The sequence below is a fragment of the Chinchilla lanigera genome, unplaced genomic scaffold (genome assembly GCF_000276665.1).
Source record: "Chinchilla lanigera isolate Chin_1 unplaced genomic scaffold, ChiLan1.0 scaffold00085, whole genome shotgun sequence".
Taxonomy (NCBI): Eukaryota; Metazoa; Chordata; class Mammalia; order Rodentia; family Chinchillidae; genus Chinchilla; species Chinchilla lanigera.
In genome coordinates this window covers 4,797,475-4,819,526 of record NW_004955486.1, presented here as the reverse complement: position 1 = coordinate 4,819,526, position 22,052 = coordinate 4,797,475, and the positions used below count along the sequence as shown (strand labels likewise).

At 51.7% G+C, this 22,052-nt stretch overlaps 1 long non-coding RNA gene across 1 annotated transcript; it reads left to right on the top strand.

The window, feature by feature from the left end:
* The first annotated feature begins 278 nt into the window (after positions 1-278).
* Positions 279-16,416, top strand: LOC102029750. The gene is made up of 5 exons (XR_263952.2): positions 279-1,707; positions 5,760-6,099; positions 6,198-6,635; positions 7,539-8,326; positions 14,421-16,416. It is a non-coding gene; the product is annotated as an uncharacterized LOC102029750 (long non-coding RNA).
* Positions 16,417-22,052: the final 5,636 nt, after the last annotated feature.

Sequence of the window (22,052 nt, the reverse complement as noted above, 5' to 3'; positions counted from 1 at the left end):
GCTGGGGATGTGGCTAGCATGAGCCAGGCTCCAGGGAGAACACAGGAAGAAAGAAAGAAAGAAAGAAAGAAAGAAAGAAAGAAAGAAAGAAAGAAAGAAAGAAAGAAAGAAAGAAAGAAAGAAAGAAAAAAGAAAGATGAAAGAAAGAAAGAAAGAAGGAAAGAAAGAAAGAGAGGAGGAAAGAAAGAAAGAGAGGAGGGAAGAAAGGAAGAAAGAAAGAAAAAGAAAGGAGAGAAGGCAGGGAAGGAAGAGAGGAGGAGGGGAAAGAAAAGAGAGGGAAAGGAAAAGAAAATTCATTAACTTGGTGCATCATGCACAGCTGAAAACGTAGGGCGCTTGGAACTCTCCGTGGTTTCAGGCATCTGCAGGGGGCTTAGAACGCACCCCCTGAGTGAGGGGATCACTCTAACTGGACTGCCCCCTGATGGGGGAGGGAGGAGGCCTCATCCAAGGTGGCAGGGGCCAGCTGGGCAGAGTGCATGTGTGTGCCCGGGCAGCAGGGGCTCAGGGAGGACCCGTGCACACAGTCCCTTGTTGGGCAGGCGGGGCTGCAGATACCTGTAAGTCCTTGACCTTGAGGGGGCATCTAGGGGCCTCTGGGTCAAGTCCTTGGAAGCCAGGTAGCAAAGCCAGGATCCGAGAAGAGCAGCTGGAGGGCCAGAAAACCCACTCAACGGTGACCGGGACTCCTGTCCTCCTTACCCGAGGACACCAAAGCCGGTCACCTTTGATCTGTAAACACAAGTTGGCAGTCCTTGCGCCAGCCTTCCGGGACCGTGTTCACGCTTGCTCAGCCCTGGGCAGACGGCTCAGGAGCCCCTGCTGTTAATTGATTTATACTTCAAATGTGTGGGTTGCCTGCACCATCTGATGTCACTGTGCATGCGCCACCTTCAAACAGGACGCCAGGAGGGCAGGGAAGGGACCTGCAGGCCGTGATGTCACGCCTGACGCCAGGGAGGCTCCGTCAACAGGAGCCTGACACGCGCGCCACCTGCCTCCCACTCCCCGTGCTCCGTGATTACAGGCTGCGCGGCACGTATTAAGTGCGGTGAGGTCATGGCTCCAGGTCCTGTGACTGTCACCTGTACACAGTGAGGTGACGTTCCCCGCGGTCTCATTCCAGGGCAGCAGCAGGCTCTGGGCTGGAAAGGATGGAGAGAAGTCGTTTTATGCGTGTCGAAGGGACCTGAAGGCTCCGCCGTGTTTCCGACTTAACTGCAAGCTCTTTGAGTCCGGTCCATGCCTGTCCTGGGCTGCGAGCCAGGGAAGTGACGAGACTGTCATCCCTCAGCCCGGTTCCATCAGGATTGTTTACATTCTGCATCTTCCTTCTCTTTCAAGACTATTTTTTTGGCATTTGCCTTTTGGCAGAGCCGGGACCAATGAGTGGGTGTTACAGGGACATGGATTTTGGCGGGACACAAAGAATTCTCTTAGTCGGAGCAATCTACGAATGGAACAGGTGACTCCAAACACACTGAGTCCCCCGCCCGGACGAGGTCCTTGGCGGTGGCTTCCGGGACACTGGCCGGAGCTCTGACGGATGGGACCCTCAGCTTCGAGCACCTGCGAGGCAGCAGGCCCTGCTCCAAGAGCTTTCTGTAGATGAACTTCACAAATCTTCTGCTGACCTTGAGACAGGCACTGTCGCCGTCTCCATTTCACAGACAAGAAAACTGAGGCACAGAGGGGCTTCGTAACCAGGTAGACGCAGCTGGGGTGTGAGGGAGGCGGGATCACTTCCCAGCAGTCTTTCTGCTTGTCCCTCTGGGTACAGGTTGAGCATCCCTAATCCCCAAATCCAAAATCCAAATGCTCCAAACTCTGAAATTTTGTGAGCATCACAAGATGCCACAAATAGGAAGTCTCACCCCCGCTGTCTTGACGAGCCACAGTCAAAAGGCCCACACAGATGAAGTCTGTGTTTAGACTTGGGTCCCACCCCCAAATATGTCCTTATGAATATGCAAATATTCCAGAATTGGGGGAAAACCCGAACTCTGCAACACGTCTGGCCCCGAGCTTTCGGGGAAAAGACACTGCCTGTACCGTGATGCACATTTGCTTCCTAGGTGTCCGGGGGTCACATGGCCGGCAGTGGCCAGCTGTCCGGGTCCTCAAGGAGTTTAAAAGGCACCTGACTCAGCATAAAGCCACCTGTTGGGAGTTGGGGGCCATAGGATCCAGGGTCAAGACAGCATCGGTCCCCAAGGACAGGGGCCAGGGTGGATTGACAGGGAACAGGCCCTAGGACAGCCATGCGTACCTGCTCCAGCAGGATTGGGGACAATGTCCCGTCACCTCTGCGCCCCGCTCCCCAGGTGTGAGAACTGCCTTTTTGCCCAATCCTCCAGGCGCAGCTCAAGTTTTCCCTGCAGTTTCAGGAATCTGCCCAGCCTCCGGCACGGAGCCCCCACCTTGGTCATCTGCCCGGGACACAATTTCTGTGATACAGCCCTACGGGGAATGGCACCAACTCCAGCCTCAGAATCTGGGCTTGCAGCCTGGATCTACCCTCCTCTGGAGAAGAGGCTCACACTGCTGATCCGCATTCCCTTAGCTGTGTGGGAGTAAGGCAGCTCTTTCACAAGATCAGGGTGCAGACTGCAATGCGCTAACACGAGAGACTGCCCGGCACGGGGCAGGCCCTGTGGGCAGCGATTGGCTTCCTACGTTTCCGTACTATGGCCCCACGGACGTAGGGTCCTGAGCCCAGCTCTTCTGCATTCCGCACACATGGCTGAGCCCAAGCCACCTGGCAAGCTTCAACAGAAAGATAGTCAGTCAGCACGGCAGTGCACACCTGTAATTCCAGCACTCTGGAAGGCTGAGGCAGGATGATCACAGGTTTGAGCCCAGTCTGGGCAACTTAGCTACTTAATGAAAACTGTCTCAAATTTTCAGAAAAGGGCTGGGATGTAGCTCCATGCAAAGACTCTAGGTTCAATCCTCAGGACCACAAGAAGAAGAGGGAGAAGGAGGTGGAGAAGGAAGAGGAGGACAGGAAGAAGAAGAAGGGAGGATGAGGAAGAAAAAGAGGAGGAAGACATGAGTTCAGCAAGTGCAGAAAAAGTGCTCTTGCTACCTGCTGACCCTGCAAGGGACAGGGTGAGCAGCAACTACCAGGTATCGCGGGGCCAAATGATCAAGCCTGCAAACAGCGCTGTGGTCAGCGATAGGCGCAGGATGCCTGTCCCACAAGGCTGTAATGGAGCGGAGGGTTCTCTGTCACCTAGTGAAGTCGGAGCCATCATAAGGTCTCAGCACAAAGCATCGCTCGCCCATTCCTGGTGACACTGGCGTAAGCAAACCAACCTGCCTTATAAAAGTCCGGCAGATGCAATCGCATGCAGTTATCACCCTTGATAATGGTAATAAGCAGCTGTGTTACTGGTTTGTGTATTTACTATCCTGTGCTTTTTATCATTACTTTAGGATGCTCCTTCGACTTACATTAAAAAAAATTGCCAGGTATGGTGGTACACCCTTGTAATCCCAGCACTCAGGAGGCTGAAGCAGGAGGATCACTACACGTTTGAGGTGAGCCTGGACTGCACAGTGAGTTCAAGGCCAGCCTCCTGAGCTAATGGTGAGACCCTGTGTTTCAAAAACAAAAAACAAAAAAAGGTTAGCTGTCAAATAGCCTCAGGCAGGTTGCCTGGCATGATTCCAGAAGACTCTGGTACCATGGGAGATGACAGCCCATGCTGCTCTGTGAAGACCTCCCGGGGGGACATCGAGGCCGAGGATTATGACCCTGTACAGCAGGCCTAGCTGTGTGTGTGTCTTAGTTTTTGACAATATAAAGTTTAAGAAGTAAAAAGAAAAGGAAATCCAAAGATAGCCTATACTGCATGTATGTCATCATAGGCTCCACTTCTATGTATGTGTAAATGCACTCTAGTATGTTCACATGACAAGGGCCTGTGTCATTAAGGAAGCCCAGCAGCGGGTGGGTGGAGCTGCACATGTGCTTTAGACTGGGGTCTGAGTCAGAAAACGTGGGTCCCACTTAGCCACAGCAGCCTCAGGACCTGCTCTGATTGCAAAATGAGAAACAACTAGGACATCCCTAAAATTCCTTTGAGCTATAAAGTGTTGTAATTTATTACCAAAGAAAGGAAGAAAATGTGTATGTAATAAAATAAAAATTCCTTCTCTAGTGGGCCAAGAAAGAGTACCAGAAGCATTTGGCTTCCCAGCCGCGCTCCACCCTATTAAAAGTTCAGGCTCTGGCATGCTGACACCCCGTCTGGTTTCCTTATGTTTTAGTCCTTGGAGGGCCCCAAACAGGACATTCAGTAATGCCCCGATAAAATATCCTAATCAGATGAGCTGGCCTAGAGGCTGTAACTTTATGCTACACAGACTTCCCCAGGGTCCCACAGTCATATTCGACTACAGGATAATTACCTAAGAGTAAAATGTTTCTCCCAGTTTACTCATGCTTGCGTTTTCTTGGCAATAGTTCTCTAAAATGGGCTAAAATAATTTTTCTGATGCTGCACTTGAGAAAACTGATATACAGAAAGTTTTAGTCCCTCATCCAAAATGTGTCAATATAGGAAAAGTGGGTATATTGGTCAGCTTGCCTGTTGCTGGGACAAAACTCTCTGATGCCCACAATTTAAAGCTGAAGAGGTCGAAGTTGGCTCACGGTTTCAGAGGATTAGTCCATGGGTAGCTGCTCCAAGGCAGAAACAACATGGTGGGAGGGCCTGGTGGAGCATGGGGAAGAGATGTATCCTCCAAAAGCACGACTCCAGGGACCCCCCTTTCCAAGTGGACCCCACTCCTAATAGCATGTTCAGCTCTGAACACAAGTAGATTAATCCACACTTATCCACAGATAAGTATGATAAGTATTAAAACATGATCTAATCACCTCTCCAGGAGTCTCTTCATTTGTTCAGGTTGACAACTGAGATTATCTGGCACAGTGGGAGAAGTTTACCAGATTACCCAGATCCTTCATAACTAAGCAAGCCCTGGGACTGCCTACCTCTCTTGCATCCTCTAAGGGAAGAAAATGTCTTCTTTCTCTTTGCCAAACATCTGCCTCCAAGTTACTGCACCTACTGTAAAATAATACAAAACTCTTGAGGGCTAGAGAGGGTTGAAGTTGAGGCTTCTGTCCTCTGCCTTTCTTTCAAAACACCCTGGATCTGCTGCAAAGCCTTCATTTAGAATAAAGGAGGAAAAAAAATAGAATAAAGGAGGAAATATCATCGGCCCAAAGTATCTGAGGGTTTCAAAAATATTCGAAAAAAGTCATGACTGTATTGAACATATACAGAATTTTCTTGTCATTTTTTTCTTCTTCTTCTTTTTTAATCTTTTTGAGACAAGGTCTCACTATGCAGTTCAGGACTGGCCTTGAGCTCACTTTGTACCCCAGGCTGGGGTCAAACTTCCAGTGATCCTCCTGCTTCAGCCTCCCAAGTGCTGGGATTATAGGCGAGTGTCACCATGCCAGGCCAGATTTTTCTTGCCATTATTCCCTAAAAATACAGTATGGTTATTTACATAGCACTTAGTTTGCATTAGGCATTATACGTAATCCAGAGCTGATTTAAGTACAGTAAGTCCCTGGCTTACAAAGGAGTTTTGTTCTGGGAGAATGTTCAGAAATCGGATTTGTTCATAAATCCAACAAAGTGAGTCCTACACAGCTTTGACACAAATATACAATGTGTGTTGCTTTGTGCTCCCTAGCAGTTGCTCCCACATCACCACTGCTTTTCTCTCATTTCCAGACACCCTGGGCTCTCACTGAGCCCTGAGCCACTGCCCTCGGCCACACTGCGCAGCGAGTTCTTCCGCGATCCGTGTGCATCTGCACACGTTTGTAGTGCGGGGTCCATTTGTATCTGTGAAAGTCTGCAGCTCAAATGTCCGGAAGTCGGGGACTTACTCTCCCAGGGGCATGCATGGGTTCTAAGCAAGCCCTGTGCTGCTTCGCAGAAAGAACCTGAGCATTGCAGAACATTGCACCCATGGGCATCCGGGAGCCCCTCACCGGAGGACACCAAGGCGCCTGTATCTTCACTGCTAACTCCACTGTCTTGGGACACAGTTTGAACCAGAATCAATCAGGTGTTTAAATTATCTTAAGCCTCTAGTGCCAGGACGCACTCTTTAAAGCCTGTTGTTAATTTTCCTTCCGATTATACTCCCCTTATTTTCTTTCCCAGGGCCTCCTGCCCACCTAAACTCACAGTTTCTGAAATCCTGACTGTGTCCTACCTACAGTTTGGCTCCCTCGGGCCCAGTGAGCTGGTCCTGAACGTCAGCGCTGGTGCGGAGTGAGTTGTGATACCCTTACAGTGCAGGATGCTAGGAAGCGGACAGCCAAGTTTCACTGAAATCCTGTGCTGAAGATGTAAACAAGGAGCTGAGGATTTAGCTCAGCGGCAAAGCACCTGCCTGGCAAGTGCAAGGTCGTGAGTTCGGTTCCCGGTACCGGAAAAAACAAACAAACAAACAAAAAAGATGTGAACAAAAGCAGGACTCCCTGTGGGGCCTGTGGGTCACGCTGCTGACATCTCAAAAATGATCTTCGCTGGTTCCTGTGCATTCCTTCACTTTCTCTCCCCCAGATTAGAATCCGTAGGAGTTCCAGAATTGAGGAGGTAATCGCTCTGTTTCTTAGGACCCATGTGTAGCTTTAGGGGAAAGAAAAGGTTTAGGAAATGTTGAGATAGAGTCCGCTCGTGTGTGGAAAATTGTCACCCACGTGGGATGACAGAGATCTTAGGGCATCACATGTGGGTCCTTTTCTCCACACCCTATGGGTTGGCTTGGAAGAGCTGAGAAGCTCATTTTCTGCACGAGTGGGGCATTGCTTCGGTGCCACGACATCGCCCGGCAGGCGGTGGCTTCCTGTCCCCACCCCGGCCGGCAATGTGGGGAACATGGTCTCTTCCTTGGGGCAGTTGTCTCCGCAGCAAAGCCTTGAGTCACAGGGCAGAGATGGCCCAAGCAACAGGGCCTGGGAGATGGGGCGAGAGACTTCAGGACGCAGACGCGGTGAGCACGGCACCCGTCTGCCTCCTTCCGGGCTCCTGGGCCGTGCAAACCCACCCTGTCTGGGGAGAGCCTTGGGGGCTGTCTAGAGCTCATGTCAGCACACCCCGGCCACAGGTGGGTAGAGGGTGCTCATTAGCAGCCTCGGGAAATGGAAGTCTTCCTCCTTCTGGGAGAGTAAACATGCGTTTGGAAGTAGCCTGGAACCACGGCACCGGCGCCCGTGCCTCAGCAATGCTTTGGGCTGCGATCCCAGCACTGCAGCCCCTGACAAGCCAGCCGGAGGGGACCTTGGGCTGGGGCACTGGGGACAAGGGTGCAAGGACGCCTCTGTGGTGCGGCCCGGCAACTGGGCTGGTCCATGGCTCGTTCGGCCAGGGCCGGGGGCCGGGAGGTGGGCGGAAGAAGCAGGTGGCTTCTCTCTGGAATGTCATAAAACCCCGGCAAAGTTTGTGCTTCATTTTCAGGGACAGCCGCCAAATTCTTGACCTTGAAATAATTTTTTGCAGGTCTTTCTACTAGGAAAATGTTTAGTTTGGAGGATGAGGAAGGCAGCGTGAAGAGCTGGTTGCGGGGCAGCAGGGCCGGTGACCTCCGACAGAAGAGAGAGGTGATGCACAGCAGCCCGTTAAGAGACAGAGGCCCCCACGAGGCAGAGCCGCAGGCAGGGAGCGCAGAGCAGGGTCCGGCTGACACGGCCTCATTTCCTCCCCTACACAACCCTCCTGCGAAGACCTGGACAGCAAAGCATCTGCACGTAGGCAGCGGGCTCCTGGCCCAATCCACGCTCAGGTCTCCCAAGGCCACGGCCGCCCCAGGGGAGGAGGCGACACTGTCCTGACAACTCGCACCTAGCGGGGAGCCCCGGATGGCAGGGAGCTCTGAGTCACTCCCTCCTTTTCAGCAGCCCTGGTGGGGGTACGTTTCTGGGAATACACAGCCGGCAGGGACGTGACATTCCTTAGCACGCAGCAGTAAGCCAGCCGCCCACTTGAGTGCTGGTCATGGTACAGCTGCGATGGGGAACAGGACTGAACAAACTGACTTGAAGTTTACGTGCCTCTAGGAGGGACAGGGGAGCCCAGGCCAGCGCCCCACCCCTCCCTTCTCTTTAGAGCAGAGCTCAACTGCCCTGCCCCAGAGGAAAGTGGGCAAGGAGCGAGGCTGCCCCTCACCCGCCCCTGGATGGGAGACAGCTCTTAATTCATGCCGTGCAGAACTCTAAGACTGCACCGTCGTCAGGCACGGCCACCTTGGAGACTTCACCCGAGGTGGCTTTGAACAAGTCCCGGGAAAGGTAATCACTCTGTCTGAAACTTTCAGCCTGTAGGTAAACGTTTGTGCATCTGAATCCCAGAAAAATGTTATCTAGTAACAGGGACAGTGAACACACCAGCACGGAGAGGGTGGGCAGAGGGAACGTGAAGGGCGTCCGCCACTGTCACCGTGGAGATGGGACCTCATGGCGCGTGATGTCCTGGGCAGTACCAGGAGGATGCTTGGGGGATGGAGAGCCTGGGACCCAGGAAGACAAGCTCAGGGGCTATGTGAATCGGGCAGCGCTGCGGCCATAGACAGAAACAGGCTCTGTCCAGGCCGGGCTCCCTTCAAGGAGGGGCGGGGCACACAGACAGTTGGAGCAGAGCTTGGGGACAGCCGGCAGGGACGGTGGGACAGGGTTCAGCGGCTGAGTGGCCAGGCTGGAAACGCACCCTGGAGCCAGCTTCCCAGGAACCTGAGGAACGGCGTGAGGCTTACGCAGAGTGACACGCTCCAGACGGCAGTGTGGAGGTCATCCTGGTGGCACCCTGAAATCCGGCCTGGAGGGAGCTAAAGGTAGGGACTCGGGTGTCAGTGCTGCGTGAGGGCTGAACTGGGGCTGATGGACAGTGACAGCTGGAGATGGCAGATAATGACAGTGGGCTCCTCCCAGTTCCCCTTCCAGGAGCACCTTGTGACCAGCCCTGTGATGCTAAGCACTTACCCCGGCTATCGCCTTGGCCATCAGAGCCTCGGCCCTAAGTGGCAGGTGCGATATCAACCCATCTTACAGATGAAGAAACTGAGGCTCAGAGGAGGAAGGTGACAGCTCACAGTGGCAATGTCAAGTGTCAGGCAGGGACTCACACCAAATACCATCTGGCCGCAGCTGCACCCGGCAAGGTGGGGTAACAGAAGTGCTTGGAACCAAGTTAAGCGTGGGCAGAGGGAGGTAACCCAGACGTTTCTGTCTGGATGCCTCAAAGGACAGATGGCAGGACGAGGGCAGGCGAGGATGTGAGGGAGGAAGAACTTGTGACTGGACTGGGTGGGACCAAATGTAAACCTGACCCCGACTGGCGAAGGTGACAGTGTGACTGGAGTGGTAGGCCCGGGGCCCGGGTAGGAGAGGGGCTGGAAGACAGGTTGGCTTGATCTGAGGGATGAATCGGAGAAGGTGAGGGAGCAAGGCCTGGCTGGTGGCGATAGGACACGGGTGACCTGTCCTGTGGTGTCTCCACCTCGGAGGAAACGGAAGTCTGGAGATGTTAAACTCTCGGGAGGGCCTCAGGGCCAGCAAGTGGGAAGCCTGGGCCTCACGCTGAAGTCAACTCTCCCAAGTGTCTGCATAGACCAAATATGCAGAGAATTCTCCCGCAGGGCAGAAAGCTACCTGCTGGGACCAGCCTCCTCTCACTCTTTTCCTTTGCTTATCTGTATTCTCTGAGCTGTCCGTCATCAATATGCAATACTTTTACAATAGGCAAAAAAAAAAAAAAAAAAAGTAAAAACTTGGAACTATAAACTGGTAGATGCTTCGGAAGATAATTCACCAGCCTTTACTTTCAAAAGCTGAAAACTTGGCATATTCCTTGACCCTCTGCTTCCAATTTTAGAAGACAAACAAGCAGGCATAGACGTATGCATAAAAATATCTAAAAGCAGCAGATTAGAGAAAGCTTGGACACAGTTTCCGTGTCCAAGAATAAGGAATGGAAATAAACCTTGGCTCAGTCGTCAGGCTGAATACAGCAGGCGGCAGGGCAGCGTGAGGACTGTCGAGGTACCACGGCGAGAACGTCCTTCCAGCGCTCACGCTGGAACAAAACTGCCCTGTAACATGGTTAAGAGGCGGAGTAATCCCGTGACTGTGGGAGTGGGTTAGTTATCCCGGGAATGGGATCCTAATAAAGAGAGTGAGTTTGGCCCAGTTTTCCCTTGCTCACATGTGCTTGCCTTCTTGCTTTCTGCCGTGGGATGACACATTCCAGAGATCCCTGTCACGTGCTCCCGCTGGGCTCTTGGACCTTGCATCCAAATGCAGAATCATGATCCAAATAACCTTCCATGTTTATAATTTACCCAGTTGGTGGGATTCTATTATAGCAGCAGCAAACAAGCTAAGACACAGTGTGGGTAAGTAAAGATTGTTCCCAATGTATCAATATAAGAGAAAAATAAGTTTAAACACTATCTACCAATTGATCTCGTTTTGGTTAAAAAAAAATCCAACATATCTTTATTCAACCACTGGGCTTTGTAGAGAAGGAACAACACAAGTGATTACTTAACCCTAACTGTGTCTAACATTCCTTGGCAGAAGCCATCCAGAGCGTGTATGACAGACAGGAATCCCGGCCTGGTCAGGTGCTGGCCACACAGGAAGCATAAAAGTAGAAAGGATCTAATCTACCCCAAAATGCTCTGTGACTTCTTTTTTCTTTTTGATTGTCTGTGTTTTTTTCTAGCTTTTTACCACTAAAATAAAGACAGGTTACTTGGAAAGAAATATTTACTTTCAGATGATTTCTTTAAACAAAATAAGAGACAAAGGTGAAGTAAGAAAAAGGGCTGTGGGTTGGGGAGCAGCTTGCTGCCTACCATGTGAAAAGGCCCTAGGTTTGAACTTCATATTCTGGAGTCCTGGGAGATTCTTTCTGGAACAGATTCTTTCTGGGTTGTTTTTGTCCTGCACAAAGTAGACAGAAAAAGTGTAACGGGTAGCAAGGCTTTATCTTTACTAAAGGTAGGGGAAAAATATGCTCTGCAGAGTGAGTACAGGCCAATTAAAAGTAAGAAGAGAAGTACAGTCTGCAGGGTGAGAGCAACCACTGTGAAAGACAGCACACAGTGGCCAAGAGTTTAATGGCGTCCACCTTTTGTATCCCCCACTCCTCAGGCTGATATCATATCTAAACCTTCCTATCAGAAACCTCCTTGAGTTCTGGTGAGATGAACTGAAGATAGCACTTTCTGATTGGTTTCAAGTATAGAGCTTGTGTCCCTGTCTTCTGCATCTCCATGATTGACAGGTCACACCCAACCGCCCAGCCTGTTTGCCATGCCCTAATCTCCTGCCTCAATCCCTGCACTGGAGTGTAAAAAAGGTGGAGAATGTGCACATTCAGGCAAAGAGATACCTCTGAAAGACTTAGCGGGATGAGGCTCAAGGTGAACAACGGAGGAAGGAAGTCCCTGATGACTTATATATTTCTCGGGAAAACTTTTTAATTTTTTATTTATGTCCAGTCACCTTCCTGCCTCAGCCCAGGCCCACATTTTCCATTGCTTCCTGCTGGAGGTCATCATTTCAAGGCTGTTCATGGCCCAAACAGAACTGCCAACTCCCCCACACTTGGCTCCAGCCCCCGTCAGGTGGGCAGACCCGGCTCTCACTGGTATCTCTCTTCCCTGTGGTTGCGTCACTGTCCACCCTGAGTGGATCCTAGCTTCTTCCTTCCTCCTCCCCATACACATTTAAGTGATCTTGAAATATCTCTGACACCAAGTCTTCCTCTCTAACCGCAGGCGACAGCGAGAACCTGCCTCCTCATCTCATATCTGAAGCAACTCACTCCTCGCTCCCTTGAGTCCTTCTTGTCCTCACCCCATTTCCTCACCCCACTTCTCAGCAGAACACCCCACCCCCACCCCTAGCCCCATCAGAATACCGCAGGTCGTGAAGCAATAAGCACTCACCTATGAGCGAGTATAAACTTGTGGGGGTTTGTTCAAGTTATCATCAAATTATCATTCAAATTATTTCCTTGGGAGAAATTCCCAGGAACGGATTCACTTCCACGTTTCTGAACAGCACCCTAATGCAACCCCTCCTTCTCCAACTTAAATATTTTTAAAGCAGTAGGGGAAAAAAGTCTTAATTTTTGTGGCCTGACTTGCCTATATTCTTTTCTTTTGTCTCTTAAATCAGTTTATCTTTTCACCAAGAAAGAATACAATATTTTAATTTTAAAGCATTATGTATTTAAGGACCTTATTCACTTTGGGATTTTTTTGGTTTGCTTTTACATGTGTATTGCTTCAGTTTATAGAAACTTTTTTCTGAGTAGCAGGCATTTCAGAAGTTAACAATGGGTCAATTTCTCCCTGGTAAACTCTAGCTCAAACCAGAGCAGTGGTGAGGAGAGATGAATTCATTTTCTTCCAGGTGTTCCAAGCCAACAGTGAGAGCTAAATAGAAATAGAAATAAAAATAAACGGGGGTGCATCTGTATTCATTCTCAATAACGTGATAGGTCATTTTCCATTTTTTTTTTTTAATGCAGTTCAGGCTGACCTTGAATTTACTTTGTAGCCCAGGCTGGCCTCAAACTCACAGTGATCCTCCTGCTTCAGCCTCCCAAGTGCTGGGGTTACAAGTTTGCACCACCAGGCCTGGCCCCTCATTTTCCATTCTTTTTGGTTTTCTTCCGGAACCGGGAATCGAACTCATGACCTTGCACTTGCCAGGCAGGCGCTGTACCACTGAGCTAAATCCCCAGCCCCTCATTTTCCATTCTTAATAAGACAAAAACTTTGTAGTGGAGATCTCTGGGTCTGGAGATGCCCTTTCCTTTGAAGTGGCTTTCAGCAATTTTTGGGAAAGTTGGATGGCACTGGAATGCTCACGGGGATAAAGTGACAACTGAATGACTAGTTTGCTTGTCACCCCTCTGGGGCATTTCTCCTCTGTCTTTGTCTGTCTGTGCCCTTGGAATTAATCAGGAGAGATCTCTGGGGCTAAGGGGAAGGATTTCAGAATTTGGATCTGCAATATCAGACATCAACTTCAAATAAAACTTATCATCTCTGGGCCAAATACTCATTTTCAGCTACAGAGCTTCCCTCGATTCAGGAATAGTCCAGAACATGCTTTTCCATGCCTGTAGCAAAATCTCCACTCTCTAAGCTTCAGACACTGTCTCACCCTCACAGGTGACACGCATCAGTTGACCTGCTGCTTCAAAGAACAGTTGATCTGATCAGTTGATCTGCTGCTGCAAAGAACAAATTACCTGCTTCCTTCCCTCCTCCTGTTTTTGCTCAATTCTGCTTAGTGTGGGTTTTAAGAAAAAAAAAAAAACCTTCCCTTTGTGCCCCAGGGCCTTTGTGTGTGCTTTCACTCTGCCCTCAAGGCTCTCCAGCCCGCCCCCACTCACTTCCTCCCAGTCTCAGGTCTTGCAGGGCTGCCTCGGGCCTTCCTGGACAGCTCCCTGACTGTACTAATTGGAACATGTATTTTCCATCCCCACAAGGAGGCTGAGTCCAACAGAGGGAGGATCAATGTCCATGACCCTCCAGTGACAACGTTACTGCATGGAGAGTCCCCGGGGCTTCTCTCCTGGTCCTTGGGGTCCCAAACAAAGACAACAACTGTAAGCGCATTGAAGCGGAACAGAAGCACGCTCTGCAGAGTGACAGCAGCTGGGGAAAGGCTCACAGCACCCCAGTTTTCCGTTCTCTCTCTTCCATGTAAAGAAGGGGTAGGGACAGTTGTCCTATCAAACACTCATTCGCCGTCTCCTCAAAAAGCTTGGCTGGCTTTCTGTTCTATGTAAATGAGGGATCAGAAATGGTGTCTTTCAATTGGCTGTACCCACATGCAAATGAAGCCTCTTCTGATTGGTCCGGTGAACAACCTGTCCCAGCTGCAGTGTCAGGAGCAGCCTTGGAGGTGCTGGGCAGAAGGTCCCTAAGGTGGTGAGGCAGTAAGTGTTAGGGCCACAGAGACGCAGCCATCTAGACAGACGCTGTCAGCTGGGGCTGTAGAATCACCACTGCACCTCCCAGGGACCCCTCAAATATCCTCCAATGCTGTCCGTTCCCTGTCCTTCCCCTCTGCCCTACAAAACCCACCATCTACAGCAGCCGGGGAGGTGGTCTAAGAGTCTAACCAAAATCCCACCTCCACCTTGGGCTGGGCGATCCCAGGCCTGTCCCTCCAGTCATACGGGCTCCTTTGGAGAACCTTAGACGCTCAGACCTTGTCCCCAGCTGGGCAGCCTCCTCTGCTGGGCTCCCTGAGGCTGTCTCTCTTCTCCTCTGGCTGCTTCCCACGATCACCTGGAGGGATGCCTTTTCCGCGTACGGCCCTCAGGCACCCAGTACTGACGTTCCTGTTTCGTTTGCAGGATGTGTTCCAGGACCCACTTTCCTGAGAGCAGAGACCCCTGAGAGCCCACAGCTAAGTGCTCGGTGCTGGAAGGGGACCCGGCTGGCTTCCAGGAAGGGCGAATCTACTCTGAATTATCACCCAGCGAAAAGCTGTGGCTGGCGTGGTGGAGAAACACAAGATGTAGGAAACAGGGAGATCTTCTGTGAGAGGGACCGAGACAAGGACGGAAGCAAGGGAGGGGAAGGAGGGGAAGGGAGAGTGAAGATGTGCTGTGCGCATGCGCTGTATACAGCTCCTCCACACACCGCAAACACACAGTGATACAAATGAAGATGTAAAACAGCAAAGGATGTAGGACTGCAAGGGGCCAGGACTCATCTGACCCAGGTTCACGCTGTGATGGGGCCTCCAGACGCTGCCTGGCCTCCTGCCATGACCGACAGCTGCTCATGGCTCACAGACGTGGGGGACAAACACACACAGCCGCTGAGGTGACCCCATGCCACGATCGGAGGACAGGACACTGTGTGACTTAACCGTTCTGCTCTGATTCACCCGTTCAAATAACACTTAGGAAACACAGACACGTGGGCAAAGTAAGCTTGTAAAAATAACCCGTGCGAGTGCCCTAAGTCAGGGGACAGCTGGACAAGCCGCAAAGGCTGCAAGCCGTGAGATGTGGCTTTCATCCCTTCGCCTTTGCCTCGCTGTGCCTCAGGGCAGGTAGAATGGGAAAACAGAAAAGGAAGAGGGCTGACATAGGAAAATTTCCACGGTCATAACACCCGGCCCACAGCAAGGGGCCAGCCAGAATATCGGCTTTAACACAAGACTCATCCTGCAAGCCTGGCCCGAGTAGGGACTCTCAATGGGTAGTTACAAATTCCTGAGAAAGAAACCCTGTTCTGGACAAGTCTGCAGGCCTGGAAGTTCTCATCAGACTCTCCCGCTTGTCAATGTGCAGATTCCTGCGCCCCCGCCGCCCCTGGCTGACGCCACCACGTAGACGATCTGGATCGGAACCCACGGTGCCTCAGGCCATTGCTGTGACCGCAGGTCAAGGAGGTGCTGAGCTGGCCACGCCGGCTGCCCAGGGAGGTGGTGGAGAGGACTTGGGAGAGCTGATGGTATGAAAGCAAGCAGTTTTGGATCCCATGGAAATTGGCACTTTAGCACACGGGCTTCTTGCTTATCTTTTCTTTAGGGAGAGACAGAGGAGTGACACAAATTCTTTTAAAATTTCAAAGACAGATAGAATCTTTTCCCCAGAAAATGCTTCCCTGGCCCCACATTTGAATACAGTTTCAGGGTTCTGAATCCATGCTTGGGGGGTCAGGAAAGGAGCCTAAGTGCTGCTGGGATTTTGGTCACGAAAAGGGTGGCCCCAGTGGTGAACCCCGGCCCCCAAAGCAGTCCAGCCAGCGGAGCTGGGCAGCCGGAGGGGTCTCGGACTAAACCGTTCATAGCTGTGTAGGGGGCAGATGAGCCTTTGGGGGGTGGGGGGTGGCGGTAAAGTTTTTCCTGCTGGGAGAGTGCTGCGGAGAGGAGCAGGCCGTTTTGGAGGGGCAGGGGTGCGGACCCCAGGACCTCAGTGCTTTGGCAGGTCCAGCACACAACCACAGGTGCAAGGACTCGGGGGCTCCTGGAACATTGTGGAAACCCAGGCGGACGCTTAGCAGGCAGCTCAGAGGTCCCTGGGATCTTAGTCTCTCTTTTCGGCTAAGTCTGCCCTGGGGCCTGTGACTTGCAGTTGAAAATTTGGGGATGGGGAGGCAGGCCACCAGCCAGGGATGTGCACAGTCCACTTTTGCCTCTGAAGGAGGAAGATGGATTCCAGGATGCAGCCACTCCCAGACTCCCAAATCTGGGAAGGCTCACATCTCTTTAGTCTCTTGTGCAGAGTGGTGTCGTGTGTGACATAACCTGCACACAGCTGCCTGTTTCCCTCCCTCTCTCCTCTCTGCCCGCTTTCTCCCTCCTCCTCCCTCCCTTTCCTCCTCCTTCCCTCTCAGCTCCCTTCCTTCCTTCCTTCCTTCCTTCCTTCCTTCCTCCCTTCCTTCCTTGTCTCACTATTGTAGCCCAGGCTGACCCCAAACCCCTTTCTCCTGCCTCCGCCTCTTAAGTGCTGGGATCACAGGGGTGTACCACCAGGCCTTGCCCTCCTATATACTTTTTAAATATATTTTTATCAGTCCATGTTTATAGTACATAATGATTACATTCCTCTGTGGAGTCAGAGCATGAACACAACACACCTCAATTCCTTTTTCATCCTGTTCTGCTCCCTTCTGTCTCCTTCCATTTTTGACCCTCTTCTCCTTTGAGAAAGATTTGTCTCCCTACTTCCTACTACAGTATTTATCTTTTATTTTGCTGTATATTTATAATTTCAGTTTCTCATGCAAGAGAACCATGCAATATTTAGACTTGTGTGTCTGATTTATTTCACTTAACATTATGGTCTCAAGGTGCATCCATTTTCCTATAAATGACTCAAGTTTATCCTTCTTTAGGGCAGAATAGTACTCCACTCATGTAAACATCACATTTGCTTTATCTGCTCATCTGTTGCTGGACATACAGGCGGCCCCCAAAATCTCTAGTTTATTTACAACATCTGATACAATGTAAATGATACGTATATAGTTGCTGTACTGTACATGTTTAGAAAGGATGTAATATTTTTTCTCCAGAACACTTTGGATTAGCAGTTGGGTGAATCCATAGAAGCGAGCTTGTGGCCTGCAAGGATCTGGAGAAATGACGAAGCGAGGGCGGTGAGAAGCTCCCAGCCCGCGGCGGGCTTGGGCTGCTGGTGAAGTTCTTGCACGTCTTTACATAGGACGTGATGTTCGTGTAAAAATGCACTCATTTTAAAAAGAATGCCCTGAGAAGGGATGCGAGGTTAGAAGCTGGTGTGGGGAGGACAATGCAAGGGGTGCGAGCTGGCTAGAGACGCGGAAGCGGCGGAGGCGTGGCTGGGAGAGCACGCGTGGGGCTGAGAGGCCAAGGGCAGGGAGGGAGGTGGACGGGGATGGAAACTGTAGGGTCTGCAGGAGCTAGGAGGAGCTGGGGACAAAGGAGTGGGGGGACATCTGCTCCCGCGACGAGGAGGGTCTCCCGCGGAGTCGGCCAAGCGGGCAGCTGGACAGCGGCCACAGGAAGCCATCGCCCTTTGAAGGTGCAGGCGGAGGCGGTGAGTCAGGCCCGGAGGGGTCGCCGCAGGCTCCACCCGCGGCCCCGCCCACTCCCCGCCTACTCAGCAACAGTCCCTCCCACGCCCTCCCCGCTGCCTCGGCCCCGCCCACACCTGGCCTCTGCCACGCCCAGTAGCCGCCTGCCCCAACCCCCAACCCCGCTGCGGCCCCGCCCACCGCTGCCAGCCACGCCTACTCTCTAACCGCGCCCCCGGCCACGCCCACGCGCCACAGGCCACGCCCCCTGCTGCCGGGGCGGGTCCGCGGTGTCGCGCGGTGTCGCGCGGCGCGGCCGGAAGTGGGCTGTGAGCTCGCGTTCACTCCTTTCCGGTGAGCCAGCCCACTTCCCGCTTTTATCAGAGCTATTTTTAGGCGTTGGGAAATTTTCAAGTGCGCACTTGTGCCTTGGCACCTTCTGGTCGCGCTTGTGCGTTGCGGAGCCGGGCCTCGTCCGCGCTGGCAGCCGGGTCCTGACCCCGGTTTGTGCGATGCTGCTCGCTGTCTGCTTGCGGGGCGCAGGGATAAAGCGACCCATCCCCCCACGCGGTGCACTGTGATTCCCGGAGCCCCGCGCTCGTATCCCCCAAGCCAGTCAAAGGCAGAGGTATTGGGGTGTCTGGCGTCAGGCGAGTGGACGGAAAATGTAGGCGCCCAAAAAAACGAGTGCTCTAGATAAATATCTTTTTTTTTTTTTTTTTTTTTGGTTTTTCTCCGGTACCGGGAATCGAACTCATGACCTTACGCTTGCCAGGCAGGCGCTGTGCCGCTGAGCTAAATCCCCAGCCCCGATAAATATCATTTTAATGCAATATTTTTAAAGTTAAAATCAGTAGTACCAAAAAAAAAAAAAAAAAAGTTAAAATCAGTAACAGTTCGTGGTGAACAAAACATCAAAAATGTATGTGAACACAGGTCGGTGGCAGGAAGCCGACGAGACCCCACCAACGGTGAAATCGCCCTTAGTGCCTCTGCGTGGGGGGTTCCTAGGTGGCGGGGAGGGGCCAAGGCCAGAGGCTCACGCGTGGCTTTCCATTATGCAGGGGCTTTGTTTTGAAAGTAGGTCTGTCCTCAAAGGATGGCTTGGCTACCACTGCCCTGCCCTGGGGCAGAGGTGGGGCCTGGCGTCCTAGCTCAGGGGACTGGATCTGGGGCCGAATCACAGTGCGATCATGTTGGGGGCATCTAGGAGCAGAAACTAAAGGTTCCCACCCGGCAAGAACTGGCAGTTTAGGGCTGGGGACTTAGCGGCACAGCGCCTGCCTGGCAAGTGTAAGGTTGTGAGTTCGATTCCCGGTACTAGAGAAAAAAAAAAAAAAAAAAGAACTTGCAGTTTAGGCACAAAACGTGCACAACAGCCTTTGTCTCAGGCCCCACATCCCCAGGGCCCCTGTTTAGCTATTTCTTCCGCCCATTTTCAAGGATGCTTGGGTATGTGGAACATGGAACTTGGGGATCCTGGCCTCAGCCCCCTCTTATCTGCCTGCCCGTAGCTGATGCTCCCCTGTATGGCCAGAGCCATGATGTTGGAAGTTGAAGGAAAAAGACAGATTAGCTGTGGATTTACCCTGATGATCAGACATACACACCCCTGAAACTTGTTTTTTTGAGGGCTCAGTATGGCGCTCTAGAGCCCCGTTTCACAGACACAGCTTGAGGACCTGAGAAGTTTCATCAGGCGGCACCGAGTGACCCCAGGAGGAAGGAACAGGCCCCCGAGGGGCCGCTCCCTCTCACCCCACCCAGACGTCTGATGCAGAGCCACGTAAAGACGCAACATAAAGGGGTGGATTTCGAAGCTGTCACCGGGGACCCCCTCCCATGCGTGAGTCACTCTGACGTACAGGAATCTCCCTGAGGGTGCCTGGTGAGGGTGTGAGCCCGGTCCTCAGATTCTGGCAAAGACTGGAGTACTCTGGTGTTGCCTGGGCTGTGCAACAGGCCGGCTCCGGCCCCGGGAGCTTCACTAAGGGCCACCTTTGGGGTCTTGGCCTTCAGGCCCAACTCGTTACCCCACCTTGGCTCCCATCCATTGGCCTGGAGCAGCCAGGTGACGCCGGGCCTTTTGAATTCATGGTGACTGGGGCACGAGTTGGACCCGCTCTGTGCTGTAAAAGCCTTAGCACAGAGGTTAAAGGAAAGGGGAGAGGGTATAAGGCTCTTCCGTTTGACTTTGCCTTTACTCTTCCCAGAAAGCTGCCTGCGGGTGGGAGGGGTGGATTACAAACTGACTATGAGATTGTGCGGCCTCTGGTGACAGGCTGCATCCTGGCACCTCCCACGCAGCCTGAGGGCACCCCGGGTGCCTTTTGTTTGTGGGAGCTGGACAGACTTGGCACCCGGAGGACGTGCAGGGGTGGGGAGGAGCTTCGGAGCAGAAGAGACTGAAGTGGCCCGTGGGGACAAAGGGAGGTCCCCCAGACTCCCTCAGCCGGGACACCTGGGCACAGGTGGCTGGCACCCAGAGTTTAGTCCCTTCCTGGAGGGGGAGATGGGGACCTCGGCCCCGAGTAGTCGCTGCAGGCTTCTTTGTGCTGGGTCCCAGGCATTGTCTAAAATAGGGACCCCGAAATCTCCTTCCTGCTAAAATCAGAGTCCAGTTGCAGGGTGTTTAAAACAGTGCCTTCCACCCTTCAAGTTGTTCCTTCAGGTTTTGTGAATTGAAAGACTTCCTCATTGGAGAGTTTAAAAATTCTAAAACTCGTAAGAGTAAGAAGACAAAAGTACTTTACTTTCTCTGGCTCTGGTTTTCTGTGATTTCAGCCTGATTTGCTTAGGGGTAGAATGAAATCAGTTCTATTCTCTTGGAACTGATATACACCAGGAGGTGGGACGGGTATGTTCCAGATGCGATTTTTTACAACACTGGGCTTTGTGAAAGAAATACTCAACATAAGTATTGCTCGTGGCGCCCTAGGCCCAGACCAGTGGCCGTGTCAGCAGCTAGTGAAACTGGTGAGGGGTGGGACTGAAAGGTGGCCGGGGCTGAGGTCAGCTGCTCACCCAGCCCTGGGGCCTGAGAGCGGCCACTGTACCCTGGAGCCACATCCTCAGTCGGAGGCCGAGCAGGACCTGGGGGTCCGGATGTCCCCTCCATTCCCGGGTATTCTAGGACTAAGCCAATTAGGAAACCTAGAAATAAGATACTCATCCTCTTTGATGATTTACCAGCTTCCAGCTAGTGACAGTCATGTCATTTATTTATAAACTTTAAACCATACTTTATTTCAACCTTGCATAGTTTGTCCTAGGTAATAGTTGATATTCATGTTGTAAAAAGCTTTACCAATCAGGATCAGAGGGAAGACATTTAATTTATGAAAGAGAAAAAACCTGCATGTCATGGCTTTAGAAGCCCTGGTTTGTGTAGTAGTAATTTAATGTGGTTTAAATGCTCTGTTCCTTAAATAAAGCTGCCAGGTGACGAGAGTCCGTTTTCTTCTACTCTGGGTTTCTGCAGGGTTTTGAAGGTAATATAACTAAATTTCTTTTAAAATGTGCAGAGGATCAGCGTATGAGCCTGTAAGATAGGCTAATTGGGTGTAAGGATTACTTTGAGCAACTGAGAAAAAGCAGACACGGGAGGAGCTGTCACCCTCCCCTTGCCTGCCTGAGGCAAAGCATAAATTCCCCATGATAACGCTCACCCCACCCATTGGTATCAGGAAGGGGAAAGAAGCTTTTTCGCCAGGGACACTATTTGGTGGATCTGCACAAACATACTACCTGGGAGGCTGAGGCAGGAAGACTGCAAGTTTGAGGACTGCCTAGGCAATTTAGAGACTCGGTGATAAATCCATTTTTTTTGTTACCTGCCTCAAAGTAAAAAAATAATAATAATCTAAAAAGGCCTGGGCATATGGCCCAATGCAAAGGCCCTGGCTTCAATCCCTAGGTGCCCTCTCAAAACAAAACAAACTAAGTAACCCTGATCTTCCGCTAGTCTCCTGTCACGGTGTACATCTAGGTGCCCTCCCCCACGCACTCAAAGCTGGGCTGCTTCAGGGTGAGTAGATGTGGGGGCTTCACAGTTGGAGTTCTTCCCAGCGTGGTAGCGGGGATTTGAAGCCGAGTTAAGGCGGGGCCCAAGCCGGACAGGACAGAGGAGAGGGTTTGTCCCCTACTGTAATCTCTAAAGTAAAAACCTGAATTCCTGTTATTTAATTTCACCTATGAGATTTTCGTGATAAATAGTCGATGATGTGGATAATAGATTTGGGTTGGATTTGGATTTAGATAAATCCAGTTTATCACCAGCACACGGATCCATTTGAAAAACCCTCCCATTCCGGTCCGCAATCTCCCCAGCACCCCAGGGATCTCCTTTGGAATGCGGAGATAAGCGAGGAGCAGCAGCATTTCCTGTCTGCGGGCCTTCGCAGGCGGCGGATGTAGATGCAGATGCGGGACCTTTGGGGAGTTTTCTCCAGGTGACTGGGCCGGCTGCTGTCCCT